Source organism: Gambusia affinis, linkage group LG06, assembly GCF_019740435.1.
Source record: "Gambusia affinis linkage group LG06, SWU_Gaff_1.0, whole genome shotgun sequence".
Lineage (NCBI taxonomy): Eukaryota > Metazoa > Chordata > Actinopteri > Cyprinodontiformes > Poeciliidae > Gambusia > Gambusia affinis.
Genome location: NC_057873.1, coordinates 13588918 through 13596905, shown reverse-complemented (window position 1 = coordinate 13596905; position 7988 = coordinate 13588918).

The following is a 7988-nucleotide window of genomic DNA, read 5'->3' as shown; positions in this document are numbered from 1 at the left end:
TGTTTGCATTTTTTATTTATTGTGCATGAATGATTATCTCCACCACCAAGCAACTGGAGCTTTTGCAACGCCGAGTACAACAGTAATGTAATGTTGGCCACCCTTCTGTGAAATGAGAAGTGAAGTTCCTCCAACGGAGCACAAGATCTTCTCCAACTTGTTGGGATCACTATTAGTGATAAGAGATCAGCATGTGTATCAGTCTGTTTGCTTATTTATCGCTTTATTTGATTTTTTATTTCCATGCCCCAAGCTTCCAGGGCTTTCCAGTAGAGTGCAATAGCCAATAGTAGAGAACATTAAGTCTTTCCCTTTTTTTCTCTCCTCTATCAACTTAACACTCGACACTTGCTGGTGATCTGAAACACCTTGTGGCTCTGTGATAATGCTCTGACCCCAGCGCAGCATTTGTTTGAATTAGAAAGTGCACGGTCCAAACCTCCTGACAACCACCACTCTTAGCATTAAATCTTGAGTCTGGGGGTAAAGAAGTGTGTGTGCCTGAGAGAAGAGCTCAGGAGACATGAGAAGATGGAGGGTCAAGTCCAAGGTGAGAGGCGTAAAGAAGTACCATAAGGGGCTCAGTGGCAGACAGGCTGCACTTTCTCAAGACCTCGTCTGAATCCTTGTGTGCTCCATAGGCCTCTGCACTGTGGGGCCCCAGGGGACACAGCTGGGCAACACGTCGAGGGCAAAAGGCGGGGGCATGACTTATTGCCATGTGGAGAGAAAAGCACGGGCTGCATCCCTGTGATGAGACCGAATTGAATAAAAGCAAAGGCTCAATGTGATCCAGATCTTGAAGCCAATACCCCAACAATGCTGTTTCAATTAGCTGGCTCAACGGTTCAAAGGCAAGGCCCCCGATACACTTCTGCTCCACATGAAGCCACTATCATCACATTGGCTGTCGTCTTACACCTCCCCATTACGATGTCATGGTTTTCTGCACAGTGCCTCTGTCTTTCTGCTGACTGCGTTCATGTTTAACATTAAAAAGATAGTGAAAGCATTACCATTGCAGCTAGCAGAAAGATTTCAAGGACCTGCCAGATTTTGTGGGCATCATCCTTATACACTTTCTAAAATTCATCCTTTTTAAGTGCTGTTTGAATAAACATTATTTATCCCAAGACTTTTCATTAGGTAATAGGTGCAATTTCTAGCACAAAGACTTGACGTTGCAATGCACAGTGTTGATTATTTTTTATTTACTTAATTATACAACAGTTTAACCATTTTATTTAGGTATGTCAGACCCATGCAGTTGACAAACAGCTAAGTGAAAGTGGGGTGTCCAAAGTTTAAATTGCCTTGTATGGATCTGGAACATCTTTGCGTTAAACCCCAAATATTTTTGCAAGTGGTGTGAACTACCACCGCTCAGGGGTCAGCAGCAGTTAGCAGAGACTTCTAATTCAGGCTTGTCAACATACATTGATTAGCAACAAGTAATTTATTGTCATTTCACATGTAATACACGAAAAACATGAAGAATAAAAGAAAAGACCAACACTTGGCATTGCCATTCTTTCAGTTACAACTTGTTAGTACAGAGGTTTTCTCCTTTAGTCCAGTATAACTGCCTCAATGCTTCATGCCACCAATTCAACAAGATGTCAGAAACTTGTCTTCACACATTTTGTTCCATATTAACATATTAGCATCGTACAGTTCTTGGAGAGTTCCTGGCTGTGGGACCATCATGCAAATCTGACCCTTCTTGTGATTGTCCTCTGTGTATCATCTTTGAACTTGTGTATTTGAAGGAAATACAACATGACTTTTATCCTTCAAGAAAGAGAACTCCAATTTTACTGTATGAAGAAATTTGCCAGATTTACTCTGTGCCTGGATAGATGTAACAATTTATCTTTGTTGATAATGAAACCTATAATTTTTTCATCCCATCTTACTTGTTTCTCTGTTGTCCCATTTCTTTATTAAAATAAACTGACCCAACAATACTCCCATATGCCTACTCCACTGAGCATATCCAGACTGTGAGTTCTTTTGTCTCATTTTCTCATTTTGGATCTTCCAAAGATAGCGCTGACAGGTGATATTAATGATCTTTTATTAGCATCGGCCTGATTGCTGCAGATTTTCTGGAAGCGCTAGACAGAGTGAAGGAGCGAGAGAGGCCAAAAAAAAAAGAAGAAAAAAAAAAAGAATATGGAAGTCCTCCACCCACCACTTCTCACAGGAGATCGCCTCTCTCTTTGATAGCCTGCCCGAATCTGTTCCCCCCATAGAAACTGCCCTGCAGATGTTGTTGCTGTATGCCGACTACAAAGAAAGAAACCCTTTATGAGGAGAACATCTATTTTGGGCCTCAGTGTTTCCGAGCCGTTGTGCTCAGCAAGAGGGGTGCAGGCCTAATCTTTTTGATGCTGAAAACTTTGTTTTATTCCATGCCCATTGTATTTTTAGATTAAAGCTCAACTCTAATGAATAAAGTGAGAATGTAATATTTTATGATGCTCACAATGTATCACTGTACATTGAGTGATGAGCTTGAAACAGCCCCTCATTGTTGGGGCGTTAGTTAGGCCAACAACCTTGTAGAAGCCTTTGTAGCAGGCCTGACTATGTCCATTCACAACTGTTTGTTGCTCAAGCTCCCAACCTCCCTGAAAAAAAACAAAAAAACAACAAAAAAAAACCCTCAAATCTGTGACTTTGTTGCACTGTTGACTGTGAGGCAAAGTTCCTGAGGGCAATATTTGCTCTTGATATTATTTTTAATTAAAGCACCAATCCCTCAGCCAAGTTGTCCAAACAGTTCTAAATGGGCTCTGTAAATCAGACAAACATCCTTGATATTTGACGGGCTGAGAGTGTGCACTATAGCCTCCAGATGGTTTGTGTTTCTTAAGCGTTTCACGAGGGATGGTACGGGACAGCGATCTTCTGTTCAAGTTTGCCTCTTGACGGAAAAAGCTCTTCCAAATCACATGCTGAGTTGTTGGATCAGCGCCGAGGTTGCTCAGTCTGCTTCTCCCTCTATGTGTTTCGGCTTCCCTGTGAATGGGTTTATTTGTAGGCCATGCAAAAACTGCAGATTTAACTGATAGCTCACCCATAACCAACTGAATCCAACCTGTTCACAATATTTTTTTCATTTTACAAAATCAAAATTTGCTTTATGTTTAGTGAGATTGTGTTTGATAGACAAACTTCAATCAGTAAGCTACACTGAAGACATATTTATATATTTATAAATTTGCATATAAATAAATATTTATATGTATTTATACCATACCATGTTTGGTATAAATATATATTTAGTCCACCAAGGTTAGCACTTTGTAGAGTCATCTTTTCTTGCAGTGGCAGCGTTGAAATGTTTTGGAGTATCTCACTGCCAGCTTTACACTCTTAGAGACAAAAACTGCTTGGCACAGCAATCTTCCCAAAATATCTCATGCTTAATTATATTGAATATCTGTAAGTATATTAGGTATATTGAGTATCTGTAAACATTCATTTTAAAGTCAGAAAATCATCTATACACTTTCTTTATGTTGGACTATCACATAATATTTCTTTGAAGTACAGTTTATGACTGTAATGTGACAAAATGTGACAAACTTGAAGGGCTAAATACTTTCTCAAGGCGCTCTAAATGTGCCACTTTGCATGGAAGAACAGGAAGTAAAGATGCTGAGTCCAACTTGCCCTCCTTGATAAGGCATTGGCCTAGTGCCACAGTTCTCCCCTCTTCCATTCACACAGACATACAGTCAAACAGCCTGGCCGGTTGTGAGTTTAACCCTACCCCCACCCTTTACTCCAGTGGCGTCTCTCCAGCTCCCTATTCCTCTTCATTAGTGTCCCAGAATGAGATGCTTGTAGTGTAATTAGCAGAGAAGGTCCTTCTGAATGCCTGTGTAACACACACTCTCATTAGAGGAGTGAGAGAGAGCGTCTGGAGCTGCAGAGGAGAGGTGGAGGAGCAGGCCTGGGAGAGCAAGAGGAGAACAAGAGGGGGAGGCAAATAGGGAGGGACAGCAAGGCAGATAATGTAAGAAAAAAAAATTACAAAAAAATTAAAAATGAAAATGTGACATGCTGAAGGGGTTTTTGACCAGATAATGACAAGGAGTGTGTTCAATAAGTATTTTGTCTGGAAAGATGGTTCTATCCTGTATATTTACAGTTGCTTGCAAAAAAGTAATTCCATCTGAACTTTGTCACTCTTAGTCACAAATGTTGATTACCCAACTTAACTAATGCATGACTGAGCAAAGACAGAAAGAAAAGATCTGAAAATTATTGTTCATTTTACCACCCTCTAGTTGGCTATATCTAAACAAAATTTTGTTTAGATATAGCCAAAATTTTGTTTAGATATAGCCAACTGCCTATTCACCTAATCGGTAAATAGGTCCTTCTGAGTGTAATTAATCTAAGCATAATCTGAGCTCTCAGCATCTCAGCATCTCAGCATTTACGTGTGTAGCTTAAAAAAGTAGTAGTTTTGCTCTGCCATACTTTTCACATCTAGCTGAGTGTTGGGATTCAAAATTTGTTTCAATATTTGTCGTATGATCAACTGATCAGACAACATCTCTCCATTCATTTCACCAGAGACTTCACTGATAAGAAATGTACCCCAAATACAACCAGAACTTGACAGACAAGAACTTGAGGCCCAGCTTGAGGGAGAGACACACACATGTAAACACCTGTTCTCTTGGATGGAAAAAAAAGTTTTAAAATCTTTGAAGTGTAACCTAGAGAATTTTTAAAGAGTAGATCTGGTACGTGTATCTTGTACTCTAAACTCTGCATATCAACTGAAGCTGAGACCTGAGAGACAATGTCCAGTGCACTGAGAAAGCCTTTCTAAGAGGCCTGCTTCTTACCACAGAGACAGGAGTCAGCTTAGGCATCATCTTCAAATCTGAGTGAGTCTGATCAACTCACAAATAAGGTCAGCGTTTGGATTTGGTCTGGACTGCACAAGGTACTAAACGAAATGACTTTGTCATCTTTCTTTTACAAATCAGTTTAATGCCTCTCACTGGAGAGATATTTGTATGCTCTGAAGATTATTATGGTCTTTGTCACTGTTGATTCTGATCATATGCTATGACCTGTTGAAGTGATTTACTTCTAGAGGAGTAAAGTTTAAGGAAGTGTTCATCTCTGCATTGTCTCTTTTTCTCTATCTTTCCCCTGTTTTTTATCTTTTTGCTTTACTTTACTTCATTATCAAAGAGTGTTGAGTCCCGAAGCCACAATCCTTGGTCTAACTTAGGGTCATAGTCATAAAACAAAGAGTTTTACGACTCTTTGTTCCAGAGAGGTGGGCGGGTCCAATTCTGGACAGTCTCCTCAGATCTGACATCAACCCCTCTCAACCCACCATACCTCCATCCTCATCCTCATCCCATCCTCCTCGCCCCAGGGGGTTATGTTGTTTGAGATAATATGCTTTCATTGTATTTGTGCTTTATGGTAATCTTTCTTTTTTTATTTCTTCCTTCCTTTCTTTCTTTCTGTTTTTGTCTTGTTTGATTAGTAATTAGTTTTGTTATTTTGTAGCATTCCATTTAATTTTGTCATAGCTTATTCATTCATCTGATTTAATTTCCATTTTATTATTAAAAATATGTATTTATTTTTTCTTTTACATCATTAAAATCATATCAGTCACTGGAGAAAGAATTATTTATTATAATAACTATTAAATATTCAATATATAGCTCACCAGTTATTTACTGTGTGGTTCAGGAATAAAGTTGTTCTATTTTGTCAATAAATTTGCAGACTTAACTAAAATCTGTGTATAGTTCCTTGTGTGATGAGTTTCTTCTGGCTAACAATTCATTCCTTTGTGAGAAACTGACAAACTTGACCAATGATTTCAGAGATTCTGAAATAGATTATTATACTATTAATCATAACTATTAGTAGTTACATAAACCTAATATTCATATTTATTCCCAACAAGGTGGACAGGACAAAATTGGAGGGGAGTCCAGAAGGGCTTATGTCAGGTCTAGAGACACTGTCCAGATTCGGACCTGCCTGCCGCTTTTGAACAAAGAGTCCTAAAACTTGACCGCGTGTACCAGACTAGCCTATATCTAGTCGAAGGATTGTGGCTTTGGGTTCACATTGAAAGTGGTTGATGTAGGGCTGTGGAATCAAGACTGCCAAAGATAATAATAATATACAGTGTACAAAAAACTCTTAAGCAAGAGGCATTAAATAAGACACGTAAGGAAGAAGATGACTAAGTCATTTTATTTAACCACCTAATCCAGTTCAGACACAAATAAAACTGACCTTATTTGTGAACTGATCAGGCTAACTCAGAATCTACATTGTAGCCACAGCTGCCCTGAGGAAGTCTGACAAAAACGAGGCGATCACACACGATGTGATCTTGTCCAAGGACTCAACAAATGAGTTAGAGTTGTTGTGTATCACAGCCAACACAATTGTCCCCAAGAGACTTTGTGTTTGCACATTGGTGTTATTTTTACAATTTTTATTTCTACCTGCTAAGTAAACTGCACCATTTGGAGGCCAATTAAATATACAGTTATATCTGACACATAAATTCTGAAATTCTTAGAAAATAAACAACTAGATTGGAAAGAAATTAGCTGAAACATAAGTATAAGCATAACAATGGATAACAGTCAAAGAACAGTTATTGCTAATTTTCTGAGCATAGCTTTTATTTTTAGCTACAAGGCATACATATGCTCATCAGAATTTGTGTTGACATAATCTGGAAGAATTGTAGATGTGACACATGTGCACAAGCCATGAAAACAAAGACAGTTAATTAAAAAAATCTATATATTTCAAAGGCTTACAAGGACAAATATTCAGTTTCCTGCTTTTTAACCTTTTGTCCTGTTTGGTACGGTTTTTTTTGTGAAGTTGTCTCTCTTACTTGCGATTGCAGACAAACAACCCATGAAATGGCTTTAATTTTCATGTTCCCTCTTAAGAATGGTAAAGTCCTTGAAGAGTAAAAGATTAACTTAAAGTGTATCCTCCTCTAACAGTGTTAATCCTTCTGTGCACACTTTTCCTGTTGCTGGTAATTAAGGATTTGAGTCTGAAAGTCCACCTGAGGATCTCAGGCCTTCAAAAACACACAGAGTGATCATTAGCTCCACTGCATCCCTCTTGTGTTCACACTGATAACCAACAGCATTGCCATTAGCAAGCCTGTCGGCTTCGTTCTCTTCAGTCAGTCTGTGCGGAGGTGTGGTCACGCCACAGAGAAAGACCTTATCTGGGTGACGAGAGGGAAGAGGGAACTGCTGTCAGTGGCTGGATTTCAGTGAAATCTGTTTTTTGTCTTGACACTTAGCATAGGTTGATATCCAATGCTAATTGTAAGTCACACATTTCATTTTCCAAGGAGGGAAGACCTTTATATGTCCTAGTTAAAGCTAAGTCCTATTTAATGTTTGCTATTTATTGTGTCGTTCACTACACTTTGTCTTGTTCTACATGAGCTTGTTCTGCATAAGAACAAGCTCATGGAACATGGCTGTTTCTTTGATTTTATTTTGTGGTTTCAGAGTAAGAAAAAGTTTTTGCACAAAAGCATATTATACTATCTTGAGATTTTGATTTTTTTAAAATTTCTAAAAATATATACCACTTCATGCCATGTAATGTACTGACAACTTATCCGGGGTGTACTTCACCTCTCCCCCCAATGACTAGAAGCGGATAAGCCATAAATTTAGAAATGGTGGAAGCTACACTGTAGTAGCCACAATAAATGATGTGTGCAGAGTTAAAGATATGTGAGTTAAAATTGTATTCATTGTCCTGTTTTGCAGCTGTACCTTAAGTTGTGTTTTTTCTTTTATGGTTTATGATGCAAAAAACTAACAATTGTCTTTTCCATGATTGAAGCAGGTTAAAATCACAATAGTTGAGTTCGCATGCTTTTGTTTATGGATCTCTGCTTCATGTGGTCTATTTACTGATCTCTCCCAATT